The 16965-nt window shown below is 36.6% G+C and overlaps 1 long non-coding RNA gene across 1 annotated transcript; it reads right to left on the reverse strand.

The window, feature by feature from the left end:
* Positions 1-11782: 11782 nt before the first annotated feature.
* Positions 11783-16914, reverse strand: LOC130549097 (uncharacterized). The gene is made up of 3 exons (XR_008962139.1): positions 16800-16914; positions 16467-16536; positions 11783-13409 (listed from the first exon to the last, which is right to left on the reverse strand). It is a non-coding gene; the product is annotated as an uncharacterized LOC130549097 (long non-coding RNA).
* Positions 16915-16965: the final 51 nt, after the last annotated feature.

The raw sequence follows: 16965 nt of genomic DNA on the forward strand, positions 1-16965 counted from the left end.
GTAATAACTCTTTTAATAATTTAGTTGGTATGGGGTCTAATAAGCAAGTTGTAGGTTTAGATGTTGCAATAAGTTTAATTAAATCTTCCTGTTTTATAGGTGAAAAACACTGTAGCCTTTCTTTTGGGGCGATGGTTGGTACTAATTTATAGGACAGACTTGGAGGTTGAGTTTTTACTATTTTGTCTCGTATGTTTTCGATTTTCTCTGTAAAAAAGTTCATGAAATCATTGCTACCAAGGTGCGGCGGAATACCCAGGTCAGGTGAAGTCTGTTTATTTGTTAGTTTAGCAACTGTACTAAATAAAAACCTTGGATTGTTTTTGTTAGTTTCTATGAGGTTACGGAGGTGCTCAGCCTTTGCTGCTTTTAGTGCCTTTTTATAACAGTTTGCACTCTCTTTCCACGCAATTTTAAAGACCTCTAATTGGGTTTGTTTCCATTTGCGCTCCAGTTTACGTGTTTCTCTTTTAAGGGCGCGAGTGGTGCTATTGTACCATGGTGCTGCGTTTTTCTCATTAATCTTTTTTGACTTCATAGGTGCGACAGCTTCTAATGTATTAGAGAAAATAGTACCCAATTTGCTGGTCATGTCATCGAGCGATTCTGTATTTATTGGTATGGTTATTAAAGGAGTCAGATCTGGCAAGCTCTTCTTTAGTAGTCGAGGTAATTGTTCTACCCTGTCGATAACGAGTTAAACGGCTGATTTCTGCAGTGCGCAGTGTACATGTTATGAGATAGTGATCAGTGACATCGTCGCTTTGAGGTATAATATCTATATTGGTTAGATCGGCTCCGTGAGATATAATCAAGTCTAGTGTATGATTAAATCGATGAGTGGGTCCATTGATGTGTTGTGTTACTCCAAAAGAGTGTAATAGCTCTGTAAACGCCACTGCTATTGCATCGTTAGCACTATCTACGTGGATATTAAAGTCTCCGACAATTAGTACTTTATCAACTTTAACCAATAGGTCCGATAGGAAGTCCGCAAACTCTTTCAGAAAATCAGTGTAGGGACCAGGGGGTCTATACACTGTAGAATCACGGCAGGATCCCTTGTTTTATGTGGAGAGAGGCGTTTTGGCCCTGTTTGGTCTTCCACTTTCCGGTGTCTCGTCTCTGTTCCCGCCCTTTCGTCTCCTCATTATTGCTTGTTATTGGTTTCATGCCCTACACCTGTGCCCTCTTGATTTATCCCTTATTTAATGCCCCTTTGTTCTCTGTCTGGTGCTGGATTGTGCTTGTCGTTTGTATGGTGAGTGCCTGTTCCGTGTCAGTCTAGTGTAAGCATTTGTAGTTTATGTTAATCCTAGTCTTGTTAGGTGTAATTAGTCTTAGTCCTGTCCCCTTGTAGATTCCCCTTTTTTGTTATGTTACCCCCCACGTGGGTCTTTGTTTTGTATTTATATTTTATTAAATGTCTTGTTAACCCCTTACCCGCTGTCTGTGTCTGGGTCCTCTGTACTTGTGTCTTCACCACCCACTTATCTTGACAGTCTGTACTTTCTTCTGATATGAAAGCTCCTGTCACCAAGACAAATTTCTTGTGCGTGTAAACATACTTTGCGATAAAGCTCTAATTCTAATTCTTTGTAGTGGAAAAATATTTTTTAGATTATAAAAATGAAGAAAGAAATGGTTGTGATAAGCACCTCCTGAGTGAATGTCTCTTTGGGGAAAAAAAAAATTCTATCACTGTGAACACTCTTTTGAAGCACCTTTAAGACACATTCTCAAAATAACTTCACTGCAATTCATAGCTATTTTTAGGAGGCTTATTCCTGCCTTTTAGCCGATTTGCTTTTTGCATCAGGACAGTACATTTTTCATTTCATTTTTTCCCCATAACCATGTTTTTGTACAATTCACAATAGACAACTTGATACAAATAAGTTACCTCGTAAAATAGTAACAATTTCCTGTGGGATCAGACCCGTAAAAAGTTATGATTTTTTTACATTTGAAGTAGGCAAATAAAATGAATAGGTTTAAAAAGTATACCTAGTCATACAGTCCTACATTTACTATCACTTCTGTGAATACTTGACAGGCAAATGAAAAAAAAGAAAAAAAAAACTTTCTCTCAACAGGTATTGTTCTGGCTTTTGTTGAAACTAGTAACTTGGTATTAGCACCTTTTGTATTATTGCTCCTGTATGACATATCACTTTATTGCTCCCTGAACTCTTTGTAAGTCGCTTTGGATAAAAGCGTTTGCTAAATGACTAAATGTAAATGTACTTCTAAATGCTGATTCCAAATGGCAAAGCCATGAACGGAACAGAATAATTCTGAACACTGATGTTAAAAATAAGTAATTGGAAGCAGTGCACGAATTGAGAGAGGTATTAGGGATCCCCTATAACAGGTAAAAAAAGGAATAAGGGGGTCCTCAGATAATTTTTTAAAAGAATAATAATGACAAATCTACAATTTGTTGCAGATAAGATATATGGTAATTATTGTAAATGAATGATCTACTATTTTAAAACTATTTCAAAATCAGTTTTAAGATTTTTGGTCCCAACTAAGAAAAACAATCCCATGGTGGGGACCCCTACAAGGCATAATTCAATTCGAGCACTGCACAAACGTTTATTGCTAAGAGAGCACAGGGTGCACAGAGAGCACACTATCTTCCACTAAGGTGAATTTTATACACAGGCGTATGTTTTTCAAAGTAAATCTACATCATTGTTTCCACTGAAACGGTAGTCAACGTGGTGTGAGGGGACACTATTTCCTCAACTCATTGTAATAGGCTGGGGAGGACAGATTAATTTCACAGCACGTCACACAATATGCTGTAGCTGCCGCATCGATGATGCAGAACTGAAGCTTATAAACAAGTTGGAAAGACACAGATTCCATCATGGCAGGGAATGAGTCATGGATATGAGATGAATGACTCATAATACTCTTCATAACAGAAGCCAAGGCAACCGGTCTATAGTTTTTCAAGCAGGTGTCCGTGTTCCACTGCATTACATTCACAGCGTGTGTATGTGGGTTTCGCCATCGGTAGATTCCGCACACACTGTCTGCAGAAGATCTGTTGTCTTGGGCTGATCCAACACAATCTCACAGCAAATGGTCAAATTTGGATGATTTTGTGCAGTGTCATATGTTTTAGTATGACCTGCTTTTGCACCAGTGACTGTTTTATGGGTGGGGCTTCATTATTTCTTCTTCTAATAATTGTACATTTAATTAATAATTGTCAAATGGATGTCAGCTGATTATAGTATTAGAGTTGATGAGCCACTATCTCTATAAGCCCGAGCAGACTGAAGAAACCTGAACCTGGAAAGTTCGTCCAAATGAAAAGATCTTTGTCTGCTGTATCAGACTTCATCCTTCCATAATGCCCAGTTTAGTATGCAGAAGAAGCTGAGGGCAAATTGACAAGCTTGAGAAGTCCATTAGCCATTAAGCAAAATTGCTATGTATTCTTAAGGTTAATTTTCACAGTGAACAATTGGATGTGACTGATGAACTAAAGGTATAATAAAATCTGTAAACGGCTCTTTCGTTTAAATAGCTTGTATAATGTCTGCAATGTCTTTTGTTGTTCTAATAGTTTAGTAACGACACATTGTGTTTAATTAGTTTCGAGACTTCCATCGCTACACAAAAACAAACTCAAAACCCCGTCCCAAAAAATAATCCTTTGGGATTAAGTTGGGTTGGGATGACATTTATAATGAAGCACATTTTCTATGAAGTTGTGATGAAACAATAACAACCACAATAAAGTGGCACACACTTTTGTGATGTCATCTCAAAGTTGTTATTCAGAGGGTGTTTAAGTCAAAATGTTCACATGTTCTCAATTTGAAATAGAATAGGATAATGTGCAAAGTACGACTAATATAATGCATGATGTTTAAATGCATCCATAGTTTGTTTAATACACAATTTGAAAGCGGAATCTGAGTTTGGTGTCTGTAAACGTCTGAAGTTGGGAACTTGGAAGTGATTTTATTGTCACTGAACAGATGGAAAATATAAACAGTACCTGCTTAATGCATAAATGAATCTGTGTCTGTCCTGTCATGACACCCATGTTGGATCTTATCAATAATGCAGACTGGAAGAACATGTCAACATTAACCGACCACAGGTACAAACTCTTGAGTGAATGAGGTTACAGTAAAAGCATCTTTATAAATCATTGTTGTATCGATGACTAATCCAGGCAGAGAAGCGGATCCAAGTGCAGTGTATATTTAATGAAAATAATACAAGATAAAACAAACTAAGGTAATCCACAGACCGAAGGAGGCACAAAAACAAAGCATGAAACAAAGATCAACACCAAACAAAGGAAACACTAGGGCTTATATACATAGAAACTAACAAGACACACCTGGAGGAACTAATTAACACTAAGGACTACAAAACATGGCACAGAACAGGAAGTAACAGAAAAGTTCACCAACACAGGGGAAACAAGGACAGGCGCAAACAATTTAAATCCGGTAAAAACACAAACATGTTACAAGTTACAGTATTTCTAATTCCTTTGCAGATTAAACTTGTTTTCATTTCAAAACAAGCTTGGTGAATAATAAATATGAACTGAGTTCATATTTATTGCAATGGCAAGTTAACACTGTGCATGCATTGTTATAAAATGTATTTCACAAGAATAAAAGTATCACAAAATTGCTATTACATAATGATGAATATAAGAAAAACTTAAATGAAAAGCAAGGTCACGGGTTTCATAACATACGATTTCTCACAATAATAATCTTTAAATGAAATGCATACCAAAATGATTACTGGTCTTATCTGTTTTCCAAATGCAAACAAATGCTTAAGCATAAAAGTGAAGTTCAAAGCTGTTGACAAAATTAAACATGTTGCCTGTGAAGCCAAGCCAAAAGTAAATACAAGTTAAAATCTGAGGGGTTTTATTGCAATTTTGCTCTGCATTATAAGGGGTTAACTCGTATCGATCTGCAATATTTATTTTCCTCCACATGCCTCAGCATTGTGAATGGTTGTTCTTCGCTGCTGTCCAAGGTTTGTGTACAGTATCTTTGCTGCTTTGGCTACCTAAATGTGACAAGGGCACTACATAGCCCACTTGTATGGGAGGCAAATCCTGCCAAATTTAAATAAATAAATTAAACGATGAAAATGAAAATGAAAACCAGATTAGCAATTTCATTATACACAACTGCGTGCACAATATGTGCCAAAATGAAAAATAAAATGAAATTATTTTATTTTCATTTTTACACTGACAATGCGTTGTCCCTGTCAAATTGAAAAAGAAAATGCAATTGGTGATTTGACATTTCATTTTCACTAAAATCTCGAGGCAAGACTGCCAATTTGAAAATGAAAAGGCAAATGTGAAAAATAAATTGTAAAAACATTTTTTACAAATGTTCACGCAATAATACTGACACAATTCAAATTAAAATGTAAACTTTGATTTTTATTTTATTTTCTCTTCTCTTTTATTTCATTTTCGTTTTCATTTTCGTCTTCGTTTTCATTTTCTTTTTCTTGTTCACGGTCATGCAAATTACATGTTAATTAGTGGGTGTGGACGAGCGTCTGCATTACTGGGAACGCCCACAAAAACGTCATATCCGTTTATTCGAACGAACGTGTGTAGACCTTGTCAGGCGCTTGGCCTTAGCGCTTTGTAATGATGACGATGACTGTGCCTGGTGCAATACCGAAAATTGTTGTGTGGTGTTCTGCATCTCTGATAAGTTAACAGACGAACAAACTAAAGCATTGGAGAGCCTGTATCTCTAGCGTGCCCTGAAACATGCCGGAGCGCGATTGTCCCCACTCCGCCGCTGACCTGCGCTCACACTGTACATTACCATCCGTACCCGAGCACGCTGTCATCATTACACTGTGACTGCTTTTAAGAAAACATAAACAAAGCGATCTTTCTCAGCACAATAGAATCCATCGTAATGTTCGGTTTGAGGTTGATAAGATGCGTTTAACTTCACGCGCGCTGTGCGCAGACCAATTCGCTTATGGTATCACAAGAGCGGCTCATATGTGTTTAAATCAGCCCCGCGTACTTCATTCATTATGATTATGAGCCAATCGTTATACAAAGTGCTGCACTATGTTATGAACGCATGTTTTAAATGATGCGCCTGTTTAAATTCTTTGAAGTTCAGCTGTCATCAAAAAACATCTATACCTACAACACTTATAAGTGCAGGCCTGTGTCACCGCGCCGTGGACAAAAAAAACCATTCGAATGAATTAATAGTGTGTGCGTATTAGATGTTTTTTGATGACAGCTGAACTTCAAGGAATTTAAACAGGCGCATCATTTAAAACATGCTTCATAACATAGTGCAGCACTTTGTATAACGATTGGCTCATAATCATAATGAATGAAGTACGCGGGGCTGATTTAAACACATATGAGCCGCTCTTGTGATACCATAAGCGAATTGGTCTGCGCACAGCGCGCGTGAAGTTAAACACATCTTATCAACCTCAAACCGAACATTACGATGGATTCTATTGTGCTGAGAAAGATCGCTTTGTTTATGTTTTCTTAAAAGCAGTCACAGTGTAATGATGATAGCGTGCTCGGGTGCGGATGGTAATGTACAGTGTAAGAGCAGGTCAGCGGCGGAGGGGGACAATCGCGCTCCGGCATGTTTCAGGGCACGCTAGAGATACGGGCTCTCCAATGCTTTAGTTTGTTGTCTGTTAACTTATCAGAGATGCAGAACACCACACAACAATTTTCGGTATTGCACCAGGCACAGTCATCGTCATCATTACAAAGCGCTAAGGCCAAGCGCCTGAAAAGGTCTACACACGTTCGTTCGAATAAACGGATATGACGTTTTTGTGGGCGTTCCCAGTAATGCAGACGCTCGTCCACACCCACTAATTAACATGTAATTTGCATGACTGTGAACAAGAAAAAGAAAATGAAAACGAAAACGAAAACGAAAATGAAATAAAAGAGAAGAGAAAATAAAATAAAATGAAAATCAAGGTTTACATTTTAATTTGAATTGTGTCAGTATTATTGCGTGAACATTAATAAAACCTTTGTAAAAAATGTTTTTACAATTTATTTTTCACATTTGCCTTTTCATTTTCAAATTGGCAGTCTTGCCTCGAGATTTTAGTGAAAATGAAATGTCAAATCACCAATTGCATTTTCTTTTTCAATTTGACAGGGACAACGCATTGTCAGTGTAAAAATGAAAATAAAATAATTTCATTTTATTTTTCATTTTGGCACATATTGTGCACGCAGTTGTGTATAATGAAATTGCTAATCTGGTTTTCATTTTCATTTTCATCGTTTAATTTATTTATTTAAATTTGGCAGGATTTCCTCCCATACAATAGAAAGTAGGCTAATAAGAAAATGAAACTGATCAATGTTCAGTTTTGCAAGCGCATCTCTCTTTTTCTTCATTCAGCGGTTGTATGTTTTTAAGTTCTGCATTAATCTTTTCATGGCTGTGTAAATAATGATTCCCTGCGTGAGTTTTTAATGCGACCGTTATCATTAATCACATTTCATTGTGATGCGCGACTGCGCGTGATCGCTCTTCAGTGTTTCTAATGTTGGTGGTCAGTGATCACACGCAAAATGACTCGCGCCTGCAGTGGCGTAACTGTCATTTGGAGGTCACTATACTGTTGCGGTGCATTACACTTAAAAACAGTTTATTCATATGACATAACAATGCCACTTGTTCGTTGTTGTACGCGTTTTTGTGCTTTGACACTGGATGCGCAAGCAAGCGCCACGAGCGCGGATGATGCACGCATTTCATACTGTCCGCGTATCTGGAGTCGCGGCTCTCTGTCTTCAGCGAATATAACTTACGAATGTGAGCAACGGGATATGGTGAGAAAGCAGCGCATTTTAATGTTGAGCTTGTCTGAAAGACAACATCAGTCTATTCACAAAGTTGTAATTGTGAATGATCCGCAGGTCTGTCAGTGATGGTAAACTGCACAGTTTTCAGAGATGCGGGAGATGACATCTGCTGATATCCTATTTATGTTTTCAATTAGCCTAATATGATAGCCCATTCCGAACTACATTGTCAGACCTTTAGCTATTTTGTGAAACAGATACTTATTACCAAGACATTATTAGACGGGTAAAAGAATCAGAAACAGCTTTATTGCCAAGTATGTTTGCACATACATGGAATTTGTTTTGGTGACAGGAGCATCCAGTACACAGAAGCAGCAACAACAGTACACAGAGACTATAACACAACACCAATTCAAACACCAGTTCAAGGACTTTAATTCACACATGTCAGCTTGACATTAAAACGAGGTTAAGAATAATTTTATAAATGCTTAAAAATAAATAATTGACGTTGTTGTTGTTATTATTAGGGCCTATTTATAACATTCCATTTCATCTATATACTGTATTTACTTAATAAAAGTAAACCAAATAAATGCATCATAAATAACAAATATTTATACAGTAAATACCTACATAATTAGGGTCTTGTTAAATTTATTCTTAATCTCGTTTTAATGTCAAGCTGTCATGTGTGAATTAAAGTCCTTGAACTGGTGTTTGAATTGGTGTTTTTCACCTCATTTTGGCACACTGAAAGTGGCAACTCTACACGTTACAGAGTTTGCTTAGTTGCATCAGAAAAGTGGAACAAAGAATTTCATATCATTCAAATAGATCCACAATTATAGGCTAAATAAAAGGCCTCAAGCTGGAGGTTCAATCTGGGCTGTTTTTATTTTCAATTTTTTGAGTGGTAGATCTTGCCTTTCAACAATTCCGAGGTCGGGGATCATGGGCTCAAAAAAGGTTGGTGACCACTGGTCTATAGAGTTATGAATGTGTGAGTATCTAGATCCAAAGTGGAGGCAAAAAGTTTTTGTGCACATACATCAGAAACTATTGATATATGTTTAGAAATGTAAACGTTCTTATGCTTCTCATCCAGATAAACTGCACCTCCTCTGTTAATTTCCATGTGATATTCCCAATATGGAGACACCATTGACCAACGATTCAATGCTCAATATGGCATCCTTAAATTTTAAATTCTCAAATGTATGTGTTCAGTGTCTAGAAGAACAAAATCAACAAGAAATGTGGTCTGTCACTTCTACCATTGGGAACTATTTTAGATCTGTGGCATAAGTGGCCAAAAGTCATGTCTGGGGGCATATTTGTACAATATTTGCTTTCAATGACCCCTTAGGTTAGACTATTAAAATATGGGGTGTATGATACAAACCTGAGAAAACACTAAACTTGGTATTTATAAATATTTCTAAATAATGCATACATTGAGTAGAGTTTTATCTATTAATATTTTGTTGATCCTTTGGTTACATCTTTAATAATATATTTGAAAAGTAAAGTTGGACAGTATCCGCAACTATTGTAGATTCTTTTAGAGGTGATATTTAACGGATTAAAGCTCACAAAAATTTAATTCAATTAAATCAGGTGTCAGGTTTCTGTCCAGTTCATTCAGAACACAATGTGAGCTGTGGTCTGCTACTGTTCAACAGTTCAACAAAAAATCTGTCATTATTTAATCAAATTCTCATTTTCATTTCCTTGCACAGTTCATGGTGACCTCAACAGAAATGCAGCATAAAAGTAGTTGACATAAATAAAAAAGTGAAACAGAGGATAAATGTAGTTCACATGACTCATATGATACATTCAGATTCTGAAGCTGGAACAGTTTCGTGTGAGAAACATTTTGATCATCGTTAAGGAAAATCTTTCCATCGGCAGCATCAACAAATTTCCGCAGGAAATACAATCATTCAGGTATGCAGTGACTTGCAGTCAATAATAACAGAATTGGTATGTTCATGCATTTGTGTTCTGCAAACAGTCAAACGATGACTAAAACATGTGTGTCTCCAAAGGTGTTTTGTCCATTTCAGGTTATTTACCTAATAAAACTAAATGACACAGAGAAATAGCAGATACCGTATCGCCAATGTACAACTAAAAAATACACTGTTTTCATTATTAAATTTAAAGGCACTGAATCTGTACCTCATTCTAAGTTTAAGTCTAAGTCTATATCTTTCTCCTTTTCAAATTCATATAAGTTACAGAGCATTGTGTTAGCAGCGCAAAGGTCATGGGTTTTATTCCCAGAGAACATGAATACCGATCGAATGTACCCTAAATGCCCTGCAATTCGCTTTGGAAAACAGCCGCAGGCATATGCATAAATGTAAAATGACAAGCATTAATGGCCTGCTGTGAACCTCACAGGCAACCACAGGATGCTGAGGCAGATGAGCGCCTCTGAAAAATATACATTTCCCTTTGACATACAGAGTTACTCTTTCGCTTTTGGCTCCAGCACGCACGCCACTGACAATGTCTTCCGCTGCATATTCAGAAATATCGTGCCGCTTTACGCCAACTCATTTCCTACTCAAGCCTTTGAGACCTCTCTCCCACTCCCTCATCTGTGTGTGCTGGAACAAATGTCAACGTTTAAAAAAACATTTCGGTATAAATTCTGAGCAGTGTGTTTTTTGTCAGCTATAAAATTTTGATGCTTTTGGGTGCACTCATTTCCAAAATTTTCCCAGAAATAACACGACATAGCAATAAATGATACTCAAGTATCATTAAGCAAATCTAAATAACAGCATGAATAATAAGAATAAAATAACTAATCAATATATAACAAAAATGATTACAAAATATAAAATGTTATAATCCATCAACAAATAAATGACCTTCACTAAACACCATATATTAAAAAAATACATTTTATTTTAAGTTATTATATAATGTAAACATACGTAATATACGTCATATCACAATATAACTTACAATGTTAGAAGAAAAATATATAAATTTTATACTCAAGTATTTAAAAAAGACCTCTATTTCTGTAGTTACAATGTAGGCTCACTTTGAAGCTCACATGCTTCACAACTAATCTTTTAATTAAAATTATTTTAAAAATATTAAACGTTAACAATATTTGATATTAAACATCTATTTTGCATCTTCTAATTTCATTGTGTGGGCCCTAAGTGCCTTCCAAATGCCTTTTTAATCCTACATACACTACCGCCACTTATGTTACATTTACTAAAAATACTTTTTTTATTGATAATTGTTGTCTTATATTTACAATTCATCATAACATTTTGCAACTTTTCAAAAGTTATTATATTTAAAAATTGTGACACTGGGTATTATAACCTATATCAATGTCATTGCATAATGATGACCCAGTTGGAATTTAGTGTTTTGGCAGAAAGTAAACCTACAAGAGCTGGTTGCCCTGTGTGGTTTTTGGTCTTCTACACTTGCTTTGTCTCCACTACTCCCCAATTTGGAACCTTGTATTGTGTCACTCGTGTTATATTCATAATGCGATGTGTATAATATAAAGTAATATTTGTCTACACACCAGTTAGCATGAAAAGGGACATCAAAGTAATAAAGGTGTCTTTTTGAGCTTTAAACCGCTGAAATATGTTCAATGCATAATTTAGGCTAAGTTCTATGTATTTTTCTGTGTACGCTGCACAATTTGCAAGCAACTCACCTAAGAAAAAAACTGTCCTCATGCTGGTGTATGCCATAACCTTGTTACCTGAATATTGTGCTTCAAAACAATTACTAATGTGTCAATGCACAGTCAATGTAAATTAATTTTAGCTATCTAAGACAGCTCTTTCTTATTTACTGAATTACTTTTGCACTGTTAGTATTAACATCTCATATATTTATATGTATTTTATATTTGTACATCAACATTATGTATTTATTTATTTTTCTTATTTATTTAAGTCAATTCATAAGAAATAATGTATTCAACGTTAAATTTATATCCAATACATATTATGTATTGTTGTTTTTATCAGTATTTTATTCATAAATAATATGCAGGTGCGCGTTGAACGGTGTACCAATGCTGCGTTCCAGACAACTCGGTATTAGAATAGTTTCCACTTCAAACCTGGACATAACATCTGAATTTAGTAACTTTTAAAGTATTTAGTAATATTAAAACATTTAAAGCATTACAACAATGTTTGCTGGCTTGAAGTGGAAAATGTCCTGAATCCGAGATGTGTGGAACTAGGCACAAGTCCATTAGTTAGCTTAAATTGCGCTAAAATCACCCGAAGATCGCAAATTCGATTCCAAATGGGTATCATGTCAGACAGGCCACTTTCACTTTTAAGTGTTCTTAACGTCCGTGGCCCTGTCCCAAATGGCGCACTTCATGTGGACTTGAGGTCTCGTGGACTTAAATTGCGCGTTCTCGCCAAGTCTACGAGTCCGTAGGGTGTCCCATTTGTCTTTTTAGTGCTCAGAAGTCTGCTCGCGAACGCCTCCTTTGTGCCCTCGATGCGGTCTTCGGCGAAGCCCGCATTGATGCAGACTCCACTGAAGTATCCCTACCCAGGAATCCTTGCGAGCGCCCAATCACAGAACGGATGGGAGGAGTGTCGTGGATGTCAGACATATACGTAAACATGACGGATACATTTTTTATTTAATTTATTAATTAGTTACTTATTCGTATTATTGCTTATTTATTTTCTATTAAGCCAGCTATTCAAGAATACAATATTTTAATGCAGTGCATTTTCTTACTTAAGGTAATAAACCATGTTTTGTTGTAGATTTACAGTATATCTAGTTGTCTCTGGCCAGGGGCGTAGCTACATGGTGGCCATGGGTGGCCACGGGTGGCCACGGCTACCCCTGAATGATGGATGGCCACCTATCTGGCCACCTCTGTTGTGCGAATAAGTTTTAAAGTGTAAGTAGCATATGATTTTTAAGGTCTTACTTTGGTTTATGGAGTGTCCAACAACAAGTTTATGTACATACAAGGTGTAAAAACACTATTATGTCATAATAATAGGCAGTTATTCTTACCATACTTCTTGTCTGACTCTCAAATGATTCGTTCCGCGATTCATCCGTCTAGTCCCCTCCTATCCGCTAGCCTAGTGTCATGTGATTGGTCAGATGGTGTAGTCTGTTGTGATTGGTCAAACGCGTTCATCATGTGTCTTGGACTAATTGACACGGCATACAGTGTTCGGTGTTCGTATCTTCAGATGTTATTACAATACAGATAGTACTCGACTCAGTTTTTGAAATAAATACTTTGAGAGTTAATAGATTGGACAATTAAATTAGCCGAGTTAATAGCAAGATAAACAAACTGTAATACCCCATAAATAACGGTAAATGCTAATGATAGCGTTATACGCATTAGCTAAACACAGACATAAGGTACACAAATATTTCTTGAAGTTAAGACAAAAATAAATAGTCACACTTACAGGTTGTGATTCGGTGGAGCTAACAGGTCCAAATAAGGTTGGTATTGCCCCCTCTTTCAAGGATAGTTGTTTCACATATCCTGCAGTGAACGCGCCAAGATTATTGAAGCAATCTTCGGTGAAATGACGCGCGCACAGTAAAACCCTGGGGTTATACTCCTTTGGTATCGTTTGAAAAATGAATTGTAACCATTGTTCCCTCAGAAGTTCTTCCTTTGGTAGTTGAAATAAGACGGACTAGTGAAGCCAAGGTTTTTAAGCTGTGGTTCCTTGATGATGATATCATATTTTTGTGTGACCTTACTTTAAATTTATGCAAAACAAAAGCGTCTGGAAAAACCTCTACGTGTGATCGGATCTTTAAATCGAATAACAGAAACCACGCCTTCATAAACTAAAGGTGGAAGCACTTAATGTTGTCACTTGAGAAGTTTTCGCGGCAGTCCCAGCAAAACGTAGCAAGGGGACTGTCTAGTGACGTAGATACGAGGCGCTTAGAGACTCGGACTAGCTCATGTCTTGTTTGCTTGATTCAGAGTCGACTCCCATTTTTACAAGCCAATAACTTTGTTATTTATTCATCTTCGGACTTACAACTTGGCAGACAGCTTACTTTCAAACACGGCAACATAACACACTGCATGAAATGTAATTTTCATGATCTCATGCTACTTACTCTTTAAGATGTGTGTCGGAGTTTACGGAGTGCTGCGCAGATCATTTAGTGTATGCACTGAAAGTAACGCGAGTACATTACTCTTGCGTTAATATGATGTCATATGCTGACGCACTGACGCAAACAGTCTGGGCGTTATAGCTGAACAGCTGCTAACTGCTTCGTGACAGTGTACTGTGTACCATTGAAGTTCATCGCCAGCAGAAGGAGTATGGGATTCCTTTTGTGCCAATAAGAATGAACGCAAACTTTTAAAAAACGAACAAAAATATACAATGAGAAAGAAAAAAAACACTTTGATAATGAAAACAATAAACTCAGTTGCAAGAATGTGACATTTCTTAACAATTTTCTAAGTTTCATTTTTGCAAATAATAGTTTTGAATTCGCTGCTAGATTTTTCATTTGCGCTTTCCGAGTTTTCATTTACGCTTCGCAATTTTTCGTTCGCCTTACTGGCACATTACTCACGTGTAGGCAGGACTTACGGCCGCTTTACGCTGATTGGCTAGTGAGTTTTTGATTGACAGCTCCCTGACAAGGAAGTCGATACTGAAGACAGTACAGTGCAACGAATCTTAGAGAACGATCTGCATGCTGTTATCTCTATTGTTTGTACTTAAAACTACTTTCTTATTTAGTTAGTATATTAGTAATTGGCATTTGAAGTTGGTAAATCATGCGCGGTGTGGATCCAAGCGTCCTCCTCATCCTCAGGTAAATGAATGTAATTCAGATAATAAAGAAAATCGCTAAAAGTTGTATTCCTGTACAGTAGCAATTCTGTCTTTACTTAGCTCGTTCATTGTGTGCTTTATACTTTCTGTCAGGTATTATTTTATGGACTGTAAGATTATTTTCTTAAAAAGGAACGAACAACTTGCATTATAACATCCAATAAAGACATGTTACAGATTATTGGGTTGTGAGAAATTAAAGTGGTAAATGAAAACATTGCTGCATAGTTACTGTACAGAGATTAAAACTTTTAGCGATTTTATTATCTCGGTTACATAAATGTACCTGAGGGTGACTTGTGTCCAGCTGAGCTGTCTTGCATACAGTCTCCTTTTTAAGAATTAAGTCCACTTATAAGTCAAGTACTGTATCTTTCTTTTTAAACTCATGGTGAATGTACAGTATTATACCCCTTTCTTTACATTCACAGGATGTACACCTCATAAAACACTACCAATACATTCAAATGACATTTATGTTTTTTAAACGCTACAACAAAACAAATTCATAAGGTGACATAATTAGAGGCCTTTAGAATGTTTTATTCATTTAGTCTGCCTCTTGCAAACATCAATTTCATTATGTATTTACACACCTACATAAAACAGGTTAAAGAAAAGCAGAAGAGAGACTTCTTAAACTATAAACAAACATTTAAAGATAGAAACAATACATAAAATGCCACCACGATTATAATATAAATTAGAAATATGAACTGGAAGCATAACACTTTATTGTATATCTCCTCAAAACTCACTAGGCATCTCGTTTTCCTGATATCATTGTAATTATAAATTATAGACTGCTGTCTTGACGGCCTCTAAACCCACGTAAAGTTGCATGTGAATATGGCTATCTATCCTGTCTTTACTCGACGTTGGCTTGTTGTTACGGCGTGATAGAGCCTGGAAGCGTGTCCTACTTTTAAGTGCGTGAAAGTTGGCAACCCTGCTAATATACTAACAAAATAAGAAAGTAATTTAAGTACAAACACTAAAACAATACTATACAGAAAACCGCAAGCAGATTGCTCTCTAATCCGCTGCACTGTCTTCAGTTTCGACTTCCTGGTCAGGGAGCTGTCAATCCAAATCTCACTAACCAATGAGAGTAAAGTGGCCATAAATCCCGCCCACACGTGAGTAATGTGCCAGAAAGGCGAACGAAAAATTGAGAAGCGTAAACGAAAACTCGGAAAGCGCAAATGAAAAATCTAGCAGGGAATTCAAAACTATTATTTGCAAAAACGAAACTTAGAAAATTGTTAAGAAATCATGTCACATTCTTGCAACTGAGTTTATTGTTTTCATTATCAAAGTGTTTTTTTCTTTCTCATTGTATATTTTTGTTCGTTTTTTAAAAGTTTGCGTTCATTCTTATTGGCACAAAAGGAATCCCATAAAGGAGCAGGTCAGTAAAATCAGCCTTGTTTAACTGGATTTCATTCATTAATTACATTTTCGCGAAGGTTTAAGTTGGGGTACTGCGATGTTTATTTTCTACAAAAAATGCTAACTTACTGCAAATGATAGCTAGCAAATTATTTTAAAATAATGTTAGCACATGAAAGCTTGCAAACAAATTGTTTACTTTACGTTCTTTGTGTATGTTTTTGACCAACAAACTATGTGTAATGACGAATTGGTGTAAATTACAGTAGAAGTTAAAGAATTTCTGTCTGTAAGGATTTTTTGGTCACCCTAATAAAATCACTGGGTCTTACCTGGCCACCGCTAAAAAAAGTTCTGGCTACGCCCCTGCTCTGGGCTCTGTAAGGCTGAACAACACAGCTTCTGTATTATAGAGAAATATTAAATATCAACATATATGCATATTAAGAACACATTATGCACATTAAGTGTAGTGTAAACAAATGAATAAATATACATTCATGACGTCATGACAATTGAATGCATTACAAACATAAGTATCTATTGCATAATGCTCGGGTGGCATATCAACACTAGAGTGATTAGAAAGCACCGCTTGCTCTTTCCGGCGTGATGACCTCAAGTTTGTCCCGAAATGCATCCCATGTACCCTTGTGGACTCGTACCTAGTGCCCTATAGGTCTGCACTTCCTGACGTCATCAAGTGTGGACTCGGAGGAGGTCCACAAGACCGGAGTGCGCCGTTTGGAACAGGGCTCGTGTTTGTGTCAGGGCCCGTGTTTGTGTCAGGGCCCGTGTTTGTGTCGTGTCATGTTTCGCGCAGAGCTCCTC

This window comes from Triplophysa rosa, linkage group LG25 (genome assembly GCF_024868665.1).
Source record: "Triplophysa rosa linkage group LG25, Trosa_1v2, whole genome shotgun sequence".
Taxonomy (NCBI): Eukaryota; Metazoa; Chordata; class Actinopteri; order Cypriniformes; family Nemacheilidae; genus Triplophysa; species Triplophysa rosa.